General features: G+C 44.5%; 1 long non-coding RNA gene across 1 annotated transcript; it reads left to right on the forward strand.

Moving 5' to 3' along the window:
• Nucleotides 1-11,697: 11,697 nt before the first annotated feature.
• Nucleotides 11,698-13,362, forward strand: LOC137079292 (uncharacterized). The gene is made up of 3 exons (XR_010905452.1): nucleotides 11,698-11,761; nucleotides 12,177-12,271; nucleotides 13,208-13,362. It is a non-coding gene; the product is annotated as an uncharacterized lncRNA (long non-coding RNA).

Consider the following 13,362-nt stretch of genomic DNA (forward strand, 5'->3'; position numbering starts at 1 on the left):
CTCACAGTGGCTCCATCACAAACAAGCGTCGGGGCCTCCGATACCACATAGGCCAGATCCCCATCTTCCAGTTCTACCTCGGTCTCCAGGGGAACCGGTGACTCATCCACACTCTCGGGGAGGTCAACCGATGCTGCCTTCCCTTGGGCTCGAGGCTTCAAGGCCGAACGATGGACATGCCGCACCTGACTCAAGTCACTCACTGGGGCTACTGTATACACTGACCCACCAGTCTGAGGGACTTTAACTACCTGGTATACAGTGGAACTCCACAGATCATGAATCTTGTGGCGACCCCGGACCCCATAGTCTCTCAGGTAGACCAACTGGCCCTTGCTCAATGGTAATTCCTTCACCCGTTGATCATGTCCCGCCTTACGGCGGCTTGCCACTACCTGTAGCCGTTCTCGAGCACCCTCAGCAGCAACCTGCAGCCGTGCCTGATGTTCCTCCATCCACCTATGTACTCGACCTGCCACTGGTTCTTGTATCTGGCCGAGCAAGAAATCTATAGGCAACCTTGGCTCTTGCCCAAACATTAACAAGTAGGGCGACTCACCGGTAGCCTGGTGGGGAGTGGTGTTATAACAAAACAGCACCTGTGGTAGGCAGGATGCCCAGTCCCGCTTTCTTTCCATGGGCAAAGTCCGCAACAAGTTATGTAAGGTCCGATTAAATCTTTCACACTGACCGTTACCGGCTGGATGGTACGGAGTGCTACGAGATTTACCCACATTATAGAGACTGCACAACTGCTGGATCAAGTTGGACTCAAAATTGCGGCCCTGGTCGGAATGAATCCGCCCAGGAACCCCAAACTTAAAAAACCACTCCTCCACCAAGACCCGAGCCACAGTCCCAGCCTGTTGATACAGGTGGAAACAGCCACCGTAAATTTACTGAATACATCAGTCATTACTAAAACGTTCTCCTGCCCGGCTTGAGATGGCTCCAACACCGTAAAATCGATAGCCACTATTTCATTTGGGCGGGAGGCCAACAAATGCCCCATGTAACTCCGGACAACTGGTGCAACATCTTTGGCCTGCTGACACCGCTCGCACTCCTGAATCCAGCGGGTCACATCAGCTGACATCCCCGGCCAGTAGCCCCGCTGCCGTACTAACTCGAGAGTGCGTTCAATGCCTTGATGACCATGGTGCTGATGTAATGAGGTTAACACCTCTGAATGCAAAGTTACCGGCACTACCACCTGAAGTACCACCTCCCCTCCGTCAGGACGGAAGGCCCTGCGATACAATAAACCCTCTTGTTCTACTAACCGGTCCCACTGGCGAAGGAGTGTAGTCACTGGCTTAGGCAAGAGTCGACGTTCTTGTGGCCCTGGACATCTCCCTTGCCGCCAAAACCTCAAGGCTTCCCCTATAACTGGGTCTGCCTCCTGCAGGGCCCTAATGTCATGTGCAGAACGGCCCGGAAAGGCCTGTACTGCACTCGACGTAGTCACCTGCACTGGTTCAATAACCACAGCTCGCCTCAACAGCTCCGGTACAACCACCCCCAACGAATCACTACTGTCAAGCTGTTGTCCCACAGGATTTATCCGTGAAAGTGAATCAGCATTTTGGTTACTCCTACCTGACCGGTACTGAATCTCAAAGTCAAATGAGGCCAATTCCGCAGCCCACCTCTGCTCTGTAGCACCCAACTTGGCCGTGGCCAGATGACTCAATGGGTTATTATCGGTGCGAACAATGCACTTATGTCCTAACAGGTATTCTCTGAATTTTTCGGCCATGGCCCACTTCAGTGCCAAAAACTCAAGGCGCATGGAACTATACGTTGCAGTGTTTCGCTCAGCCGGCCGAAGGCCGCGACTAGCGTAGGCAATAGGTCTAACTTTACCATTAACCTCCTGCGAAAGCACTGCCCCAAGCCCTGAGTAGCTGGCGTCGACCTCCAATATGAAAGGTTGTGTGAAATCAGCATACGCCAGGACCGGTACTGTAGTAAGCTTATGTTTTAAGGCCTGAAATGCTTCCTCACACTGCGGGGACCACACAACTGCCAACTCCTGACTGCGCTTACCTGACTTACCCCGAGTTAATTCAGCCACTACTTTGTGTAGCGGGGCTGCCAGTTTAGCGAACCCCTCCACAAAACGCCTATAGTAGCTGACAAACCCCAAGAAGGTTCGCAACTCAGACACAGTCCCAGGACGTGGCCACTGAGCCACGGCCTCAATCTTACTTGGGTCAGTCGCCACGCCCTGTGCCGAAATCACATGCCCCAAATACCTTACCTCTTCACGGAAGAACGCACATTTCCCCAGTTTTACTTTAAGGCCTTCGGCTCTCAAGCGACCCAGCACCATCCTCAGTCTCTGCAGATGCTGTTGCACCGACGAGGAAAACACAATGATATCGTCAAGATATAACAAGACAGACTGGTGCCGCTGGTCACCAAAGAGCCGCTCCATCAAGCGTTGGAACGTGCTTGGCGCGTTACACAGGCCAAAGGGCATGCGATTCCACTCAAACAACCCGAAAGGGGTGCAAAAGGCAGTCTTGGAACGGTCAGATTCAGAGACAGGGACTTGATTGTACCCACTGGCCAGATCTAAGGTGGAAAACCAGTGGGCCCCTGTCAATGAATCCAACGTTTCCTCAATACGAGGCAGCGGGAAAGCGTCCTTGCGTGTTTTGGCATTGAGCTGACGGTAGTCCACGCACATGCGCAGGCTACCGTCCTTTTTCCTAACCAATACAACTGGTGAGGCGTATGGGCTGCAGCTCTCCCGTATAACTTGCGCTTCAAGCAACTGGCTAATGTGGGTCTTAACCAACTCGTACTCTGATGGTGGAATTCGTCTGTAACGTTGTCGAACTGGAATATCATCTGTCAGGGGAATCTCGTGAGAGAGAAGGTTAGTACAACCAAGGTCTCCTTCGTGCATTGAAAACACACTTTGATACTCACGAAGGAGAGCCTTAACCTGCTCCTGTTCTTCTGCTAGTAGCCCTCCTAAATCAACCAGCTCAATCTGTTCTGACACTGACGGAATGGAAACATCACAGGAAGCTACCACAGCTGTCACTGACGGGACTTCAGTCAGTCCAGCAGGTAGACCTACCAAGTATACTTCCCTCAACTTCCCTACAACCGTAGTGGGATAGAGCACTACATCAACGGTACCGACATTAACTATGGGCACCCGAACAGTACCCCCACTCACTTGCACCAAAGAAGGTGAGGCCAGAAGTCCTGCAGGCAAACCAGTCTCGGGGGGCTCAAATAACACTGTCTTGCCCGCAAGCAAAGACGAACACGTTGCCGTCACAAATTTCAGAGTACCGGCTGAGATACGACACACACTACGCCCTCTTACCTTTGCATTACTGCCGCAACCTGAAACAACTTGACACTCTTGAAATGCCCGCCTAATTTCCAAATCCTGAGCAACAGATGGCAATTCAAACAAGGTGGATCCGTGACGGCCAAAAAGCTCCCGGAAGCAGCGACTGAGGACATTCATTCCCAGGATGCCGGGAATGTCAGTGCCACCACCAGGGGGATCACGGACCACCAACACCCCACAATCAGAGACTATACTACCACACAATTCGATATCTAATTCAAGATACCCAATATATGGAATTTCAAGTCCGTTAGCCGCACGTAGCTGCAGCCAGTGACAAGAGCGCAACCGATCCTGGCCCCATGGCTCAAACCTCAACCTAAAACAGGTTTCTGTAATGGTTGACACCATGGAACCAGTATCTATTAAACAGGGTACCTGAACACCCCCGATGTTAACAATAAGGTGTGGACATGAAGAAACTAAACGGGATGCCGACCCGTCATTATTAAAAACATAAGAGCCACGTGCGCTCCCTACCGAACTGTGGCTCCGCAGCCCGGTAGGAACTAGTTTTCCGAATAATTAGGACCGGACAATGGCCTTGGTTCACCAGACAAAGGAGCAGTAAAGGGGCGCGACAGAGGGCGAGGAGGACAACGTTCCCCGTCGCATTCTCGCGCAAAATGACCTGGTTGTTGACACCTCCTACAGATCAATTGAGCCGGATGAGACGCACGACCACGTGAAAAAGAATTTTGGTTACGGGCTGTATTTTGGTTACGGGCCATAGTTTGGGTGAGCAGATCAATCTGCTGTTGCTGCCGACGCAGCATCTCACGTAGTTCACTTAATTCAGATGATTGATCGCCCCGAACCGAACTTAAACCAGGACTTCCCCGAACCTCGTACTGAATTCCACTTACCAAAGGGACTGACTGACTTCGCCCCCTAACACCACCTGGCATTCCTTCCCTTTCCCAGCGGATCGCATCCCCCCGAACCTCAAGTAACGTTACAGTGGGCTGGCGTCTTATTAATTGTTTTAATTCCCTACGAAGCGCATTATCCAACACACATTCAACAAATTGATCCCTCACGACGATGTCAGCATTAGAAATAACATGTGGCGACTGACTTTTCACCCTCTCAAAAAGACTCAGCAAGGCCAGGGAAAACTCTAACAAAGTTTCTCCCTCTTGTTGCCGCCGAGAAAAAAAGGTTTCCTGTAGCGTGATATACGACTCTACACAACCATATACCTCGCGCAACGCGGCAACGATTTTGTCTGGATCACTCTTATCAGCATTTGACCGATATTTAATCTCGTCTCGAGCTTCACCCTCAAGATGATCGTACAGGAAAAAGGCCTGCTCAGCGGGTGTCATATTACGCAAACGCATGCATGCTCGGGCTTCTTCAACCCATTCATCAATACGAATGCCCAACCTGCCATTAAAATTTGGACAACGTCTATCTCTTGGAACAAACACGAACCGCTCAACCACACTGGCACCTGGATCAGCTGACCGAGGCGTAATAGGCGGCGCCGTGCTAGTAGAAGCTGCGCCAGGATCAGCCGGTTCAACCACTGCCTGTTCCTGCCGCAGTCTCTCGTTATCTGCCCTTAATTGGGCCACTAAATCCCTCATCTCCTGTAACTCATTATCCATGATGTAAACAGGATACTCACCAGTCAAATGCCACAGCACAGTCACCACCGTTCTGCAAAACGAAACACAACAACAAAAACAAACAAAAAAAAAATCCCAATGTCTGAATCTGAACAACAGCCGAATATACCCTGCCGACTGTACGCCAAATGTGGCAGTTATGAATGAATGTTCGCAGAGGGGTTCAATACATTTCTACAGGACGCCAGACCTGGATATAAATAGACCCCGAAATGAAGATTTACATAAACACCAACTACACCACCCCGAGTGATCTCATTCCCGGGGAACAATCCTTAATAATTGTGAGCAAAGCTCACAGGTTCGTTACGGCTGAGTCAGGTATCAGACATGGGTTGAGTACAAAAAGAGATAACTTTATTTAAAACCCATTAACGATTTCAACACACAAACACTAATCAAAAAGGACAACAACAAAAAAATACCACTTCAGAATTGGAGGCGAACACTCCCAAGCAAGATGAACACAGCGATCATACGTGCACACTCACACCACAGCACACCTCACTGTGAACACGGCACTCAGGAAGGGAACCCACCACCACAACACAGGAAGATGCTGGTCATCTGCAGCTAGCTGCCTCAATTCTGAAGGGAAAAAAAATGAAAATCAAAAAAAGGACAATTTAGAAATTAACTAAACAATCATAAATCATACAAATGATGGAACACTAAATTCACAAAAAAATAACTAAATTCACAAAAACCAGTCCAACCCATCGGAGGTGCCGCATCCAACAACCACTTATTGGTGGACTGGAAACAAAACACAAATTACAGAAAAGAGAATTTGAACCACACACACACAATAAACCACTTGAAAATCAGATTAATAAACAGATATGCATATAAACTACGTACATCAAAATAAACATATAAAGCAATATAATTTAATTGCAACCAAAGTAAACACAAAGACAATCAAACGACTGGTGACAGTTAAATGGCTGACTGTTTATTGCAAGCCATTCATGGCTTTGAGTCACTTTTGTTACTCACGAGTGTTGAGTTTCACTAAAAGTCGAAGCACCACGTCACAGGCCCAGAACGGCGGGTCAGCTGATCCTGTACCACTGAAAATGCTACAGACATGCACATGTAAAAAAAAGAATGAAACGCTATGGTGCAGCGAACCCCTCAAACTGCAACAGACGAGTAGATACGCCGATTGAAAGCAGCAGTGGGTCGTGCACTCACTCCCCTCATGTCCCAAGAGCAATGGAGATCAGTATAAAAGTGCCGATGATGTAAAGCAGAGCAGAAACGCAGAATTCAAACGTCCGTTTAATTAAGACCAAAAGCCCACTGCAACGTCCTTTGCACGATGACCTAAACCACCTGTTGTTTAAGACAGCATAAGACAGGTTTAACGACCAAGCCCCAAACATTGATACAGTGAAACCAAAACCCAAGCCTACCTGTTATTTGGCGACTCATACAACACAGAAAATGCGGGTTGCACGGGTTTCCATAGAAACGGCTGTTGCCGAAGGCATCCCGAAAAGCTCCTCAGTCCACCCTTTAACAAAATAAAACCCTGAAACCCTGTATGCTGGCCAAACAAAACAGATCACAACGCAATCTCGGACAGCAGTTCCTACCTCTCAGACGTTCACACACGCCCCGCCGGAAGTACGGTGGCTCGCTCACAAACGTGGAGGAAGACGCACACACATAGCGTCATTGTGACCACTCTTATATGCTACCAGATAAGGAGACTCCTCCTACCAACAACGTGCATACTGCTACACAAAGGACCCTCATGCTAGGTTTTTTAGGTTATTTTATTTATTTTCAACCATGTGAATGTCTCAGTTGAACATTATTAATGTGTATGTGATACATTTCACTGCAGATTCTTTGGTAAATCAGTCACAATTTCAGCACAGGCTTTTATGATCTGGGCTCGACAGTAATGACATGTTAATTCTAATGCCTGATCTGTGACCATTGATTTATGATATTTATTTATTCATGTACAGTCAGATGTTCTTTGTCTATGTGTCAGTAGCTAAATCAAAGCAGTGACTAAACTGTCAACTTCACATTGTTTCTCTTAGTAGGATAAAAATGACGTTGCAATGACGAGATGTCAGTCGGGTACAATGCTCATCACTGCAACCTTTCATGTCATGATCTAAATACAAACTTGATTCCAAGAAAGTTGGGACACTGTACAAATTGTGAATTAAAACGGAATGCAATACTGTGGAAGTTTCAAATTACAATATTTTATTCAGAATACAACACAGATGACATCAAATGTTTAAACTGAGAAAATGTATCATTTTAAGGTTAAAATAAGTTGCTTTTCAATTTCATGGCATCAACACTTTTCATGGCATGCTTTTCAATTTCATGGCATCAACATCTCAAAAAAGTTGGGACAAGGCCATATTTACCACTGTGTGGCATCCCCTCTTCTTTTTATAACAGTCTGCAAACAACTGGGGACTGAGGAGACAAGTTTATCAAATTTATGAATAGGAATGTTGTCCCGTTCTTCTCTAATACAGGCTTAGTTGCTCAACTGTATTAGGTCTTCTTTGTCGCATCTTCCTCTTTATGATGCTGCAAATGTTTTCTATGGGTGAAAGATCCGGACTGCAGGCTGGCCCTTCTAGAACCCGGATCCTTTTTCTACGCAGCCATGATGTTGTAATTGATGCAGTATGTGGTCTGGCATTGACATTTTGGCGAATGCAAGGTCTTCCCTAAAAGAAACGATGTCTAGATGGGAGCATATGTTGTTCTAGAATTTGGATTTACCTTTCAGCATTGATGGTGCCTTTACAGATGTGTAAGCTGCCCATGCCATACGCACTAATGCAACCCTATACCATCAGAGATGTAGGCTTCTGAACTGAGTGCTGATAACAACTTGGGTTCTCCTTGTACTCTTTAGTCTGGATGACATCACGTCCCAGTTTTCCAAAAATAACCTAAAATTTTGATTCATCTGACCAAAGAACAATTTTTCTAGCCTAGAAATCTAGATGCACCCTAGTGGCAGCAAATCGAATCTGCCACGAGTGTCGTTTAGCAACTTTCAATACACTTCTGAGCTGTAAAAGCCAAACTCTGAACGGGCCAATCACATCGTGTATAGAGTCGGTGGGTGGGGCTTAACATAATGATGGCCGAGTTGCACTTGCGTGCTACTAGTAAACACAGAAGCTGGCGAATGGCGAATCAGCTTTGACCGCGACTCTGGAAGACATGGAGTTAAGCTTTTCTCTGAGAAAAGAACAAAGAACGGAACTTAAGTCCTTCTTAAGAAGGGATGATGTGTTCTGAGTTTTGCCGACCAGATACAGCGAAAGTTTAATCTGTCAACAAGCTCTGCTTCACCTTCGTTGCTCGGGTTGGTTGTAGCGCTATCCAATTGCGTGCAAACCGTGCAGAGGGAGTTTGAAAGACAACCGTTTATCCCGCCCCTCGGATTGAGCCCTGTTAATGGTGAGTTTCCAGACCAAACATCTTGATGTGGGTCTGGCTTGTCAGGCCACAATTTTTCATTTTGCCACAGTCCATTTGAATTGAGCCTTGGCACGGAGAAAACGCCTGCGCTTCTGGATCATGTTTCAGTATGGCTTCTTTTTTAGCTGGCAACGGCGAATGGCACAGCGGATTGTGTTCACCGACACTGTTTTCTGGAAGTATTCCTGAGCCCATGTTTTGATTTCCATTACTGTAGCATTCCTGTATGTGATGCAGTGCCTTCTTAGGGCCCGAAGATCAAGGGCATCCCTTATGCACAGAGATTATTCCAGATTCTCTGAATCTTTGGATGATATTATGCAAGTGTTACGAGGTTGAAATGGTTTTATTTCACAAGATTTTCCTGTTAATATACATATAATCCCCCCCCCCCCCATATTGTTGTTTCATGTGTATAAGGTTGAGTTTATGGAGTTACTGTGTTTTCTCCGTCTGTGTTTGTTGTTTTGTGTTAGATTTGTCCTCCTTGTCCTTTCATTTGGCCTTCCCTTTTTCCGTCTTTCTCCCGAACAAAAGAGTGTCACTAACGTGAGCTGAAGCTGTCGTGACGGCCTGTCTATATAAAAATACATTTTCTATGCAGACCCAATCCAACGATTTCCTGTCATTCTTCACTGATATTCAACACAACGCAGACTAAAAGAAGCATACGGTAACACTGGTGCCATGACCCGGATGGAAGTGAGATTTAGGGGGGTGAGTGTAACAGAGGCCAGCTAGTAGTAGTTAGCCTAGAAATCTAGACGCACCCTAGCGGCAGCAAATTTAATTTACCCGCAAGTGTGGTCTAGCAACTCTCGATTCCTATCTGAGCTGTATTCCTCAGAATCTGGACAGCCCAATCACATTGTGTAGGTAGGCTATAGAGTCGGCAGGCGGGGCCATAATGACGACGGCCGAGTTGCGTTTGCGTGCTTCTAGTAACACAGTCTTCTAGTAAACACAGAAACTGGCGAACGGCGGCGGTCTTTTGAATCAGCTCTGCCCGCGCCTCCGGAAGACTTGGAGTTAAGCTTTCCTCTGAGAAAAGAACAAAGAGCGGCACTGAAGTCATTCTTAAAAAGGGAAGATGTGTTCGGAGTTTAGCCGACTGGATACGGCGAATGTTTAATCAGTCAGCGAGCTCCCCTTCACCGTCGTTGCTCCGGTTGGTGTACCGCTATCCTATCGCGTGCAGAGGGAGTTTGAAAGACAACCGTTTATCCCGCCCCTCGGACTGAGCCCTGTCTATGGTGAGTTTCCAGACCAAACATCTTGATGTGGGCCTGGCTTGTCAGGCTAAGTAGTAGTTGCTGTGCGAGTAAACCTCACTCCTCTGACCTCAAGAGACGCTCTAGTGACTGACACTAGGGGTTGCAGCCTTTAGCCTCCTTGTTAAAGCGTCTGACTCTCATGCCAGCAGACCTGGGTTTGAGTCCCGGTCCAAACAGAAGGGGTTACACACTGTAGATGATGAAAATGAACTCTTTGCATTTTTTCTCTGAGAAACTCCTTTCTCATATTGCTCCACTATTTTTTGCCGCAGCCATGGGGGAATTAGTGATCCTCTGCCCATCTTGACTTCTGAGAGACACTGCCATTCTGAAAGGATCTTTTTATAGCCAATCATGTTGCCAATTAAGTTGCAAACTGGTCCTCCAGCTGTTCCTTATATGTACATTTAACTTTTCCGGCCTCTTATTGCTACCTGTCCCAATTTTTTGGAATGTGTAGCTCTCATGAAATCTGAAATGAGCCAATATTTGGCATGACGTTTGAAAATGTCTCATTTGATATGTTATCTAAATTTTATTGTGAATACAATATAAGTTTATGAGTTTTGTAAATTATTGCATTCATTTTTCATTTTACAATTTGTACAGTGTCCCAACTTTTTTGGAATCCAGTTTGTATTCCATAGAGTTAAATGCTACATTTTTCACAGTTAGTTAACCTTAAAGGGGGGGGGGGGGGGGGGGGGGGGGTGAAATGCTGTTTCATGCATACTGAGCTTTTTACACCTTTAAAGACTTGGATTCCCATCCTAAACATAGACAAAGTTTCAAAAACTAATGTTGGACGTTTGATAGAGTATTTCTGTGTTTAAAATACTCCTTCCGGTTTCTCACAAGTTTCGGCGAGTTTTTTTCGAGTATGGGTCTACTTGACGTTAAATAGATCGGAAGGTCCTTGTATGGGCTGTACGGGCTCTTCTCCCGGTAGGGTGCGCGCGCGTGTAACTAGAGGGAGAGAGAGGAAATGCACGCTGTAAACAGTCTCTCAGGTGCAGATCCAGTCGTCCGTGAACACTTATGACGCGCCGCGCTCCACTTTATTCCTATCCCTTGTCAAAAAATCCTATTGGAATTTCACGTTGTCCTATAGGATCTTATTGGATTCTTAGAATCTTATAGCACAATCTGATTTATTTTATTGGAATTTCACTTGGTCCTATAGGATCTTATTGGATTCTTAGAATCCTATAGGACAATATGATTTATTTTATTGAAATTTCACTTTGTCCTATAGGATCTTATTGGATTCTTAGAATCTTATAGGACAATCTGATTTATTTAATTGGAATTTCACTTTGTCCTATAGGATCTTATTGGATTCTTAGAATCTTATAGGACAATCTGATTTATTTAATTGGAATTTCACTTTGTCCTATAGGATCTTATTGGATTCTTAGAATCCTAAAGGACATTCTGATTTATTTTAATGGAATTTCACTTTATCCTGTTGGATCTTATTGGATTCTTAGAATCCTATTGGACATTCTGATTTATTTTAATGGAATTTCACTTTTCAATGAAAAAACACCGAGATTGGCTTAATATTGTTATATAACCAAAGCAAAGCGTTTGCATAGAAATCAATCACACTTTCAAATTAAATAATTAGGTTGAGTGTTCCTATAATAATACAAAATACATTAATATAAAATATATATAAAAGTGCCATTTTGTCTCACTATCTAGTGCAGGGGTGGCATTTTGCACCTATGAATGGCTCATATAACTAAATTAATTTTAAATTCATGATTTAATATCAATGAGATTTTTATTTATGTATTGTTTTAAATCTAGATGGTTATTTATCATGTAAATAATGTGACTGTGGCGTTTTAATGCGCATGCGCGTTGGATATTCGAATTGCGTTCTTCAAACCACACTGGAGCAGAGTTGCCATGGAAACGGGGACTCGGAGTCAAACCATGAGTCAAACGAGCAGCACTTCCTCAGACGCTGTTTTTACTAATTGCAGGTGAGTTTAGTCCCTAAAACCACACAAATTATACACACAACTGTTCCTGACACCTTTCTTACGTTAACTGACACACTTCTGTTGAATATTTACTTGATAGAAATGGTTTAGTGTCTTCGGGAAAAATCAGCATCTCAACCGTTTTCACAAGAGGGTAACTTAAGCTAAAGCTATCGATTTGATCGATTGAGCCCTTGTTTATGAAAGCTTGAGCTTTTAAATAAATCTTTATGTAAAACTTAAATGTTTTGATAGTTTTGTTAAGGTTTTGCTGCTAATTTGTCAATGGTACGTATCAAAAATCTAAAAGTATACACTGTAACATTGCTGTTCATCGATGATGTCAGTTACATGGAGCGTGAAAATTAGCTACAAACTGGCAAACAAATATTGTAAAAATGTTCTGTGATATCAGGAGGGACAAAATAACCCATCTACAACAGGGGAAGATTCCAACATTTCTGGAGGAAGCTGCTGACAGAGCTGTAAGAAACGGGTGAACTGAGGAAGGTAATTTTATATGCATGTATTTCACATAATATTTGACATAATATCAGCATGATTTTAGTTATTTTCTTTAACAAAATTATACATATTAACAGGTCACAAAACTATTGAGTTTTACTGGTTTTATCTACAGTGGAGATGAGTGTGATGAGGTTCAGGTGTGAGTAATCAGTATTCGGGAGAGGGAGTGCGCTGTGATTGGCTGGTGTGAGAACCTGGCAGATTAATAACAAATAGAAATTGAATTTGAATCTAAAATCGTGTTCTGTATTGTTAAAGAATTAGTTCACCTCAAAATTAAAATCTCCTGATAATTTCCATCGGTCATTTTCTAAAAAAAAAAAAAAAAAAAAGCATTTATATACCTTTTACCTCAAATGCACGACTTTGATGTTGTTTTCCCACTGCGTATTACGCCAGAAAGGTCAGTGCTGACCCAGTGCCGAAAAACTCCATCTCATGTTCTCCTCTAACTTTTAAATTGTCCGACATCGTTGTTTTACCTTTTATTTTTCTAAAGGGTGTTTGATTTAGTCTTTGCACGTTGGTTTTAACACTGGGACAGTACTTCCACATACGTCACACGCCTGACCTTTCCAACGTAATGACGCCACAAAGCCTTACATCATCAGAGTCGAGCATTTGAGGTTAAAAAGTATATACATGTTTATTTATTTTCTACTGAAGAATGAAAGACATGAACATCTTGGATGGCATTGGGGTGAGTAAAAGATCAGGAATTATCATTTTGGGGTGAACTAATCCTTTAATGTACATTCTTTCTGCTTTGCTTTTGGAGCCATAATAATTTATGGGTTGTGAAAACACTGAATGAATAGACATCATTGTACTTGGACATTATTAAATGGGTACTCGATAGTACAGATAAGAATTCCAGCAAGCCGTGTGTTAATGTGGTGTGTATTCTTCTCATTTTAGATCCTACATCCATTTGGGCTGAAGGTCAAGACAGAACCAAACCAAAGCTGGCCTGTACCCTGCCGGCCTGTACGACAGACTTCACACTGACAGCTGCTGGCATGGATGCCGCATCACATGTTTTTGAACACTTTTCCACCTAGAATGTATTCGTC

The sequence above is a fragment of the Pseudorasbora parva genome, chromosome 6 (genome assembly GCF_024679245.1).
Source record: "Pseudorasbora parva isolate DD20220531a chromosome 6, ASM2467924v1, whole genome shotgun sequence".
Lineage (NCBI taxonomy): Eukaryota > Metazoa > Chordata > Actinopteri > Cypriniformes > Gobionidae > Pseudorasbora > Pseudorasbora parva.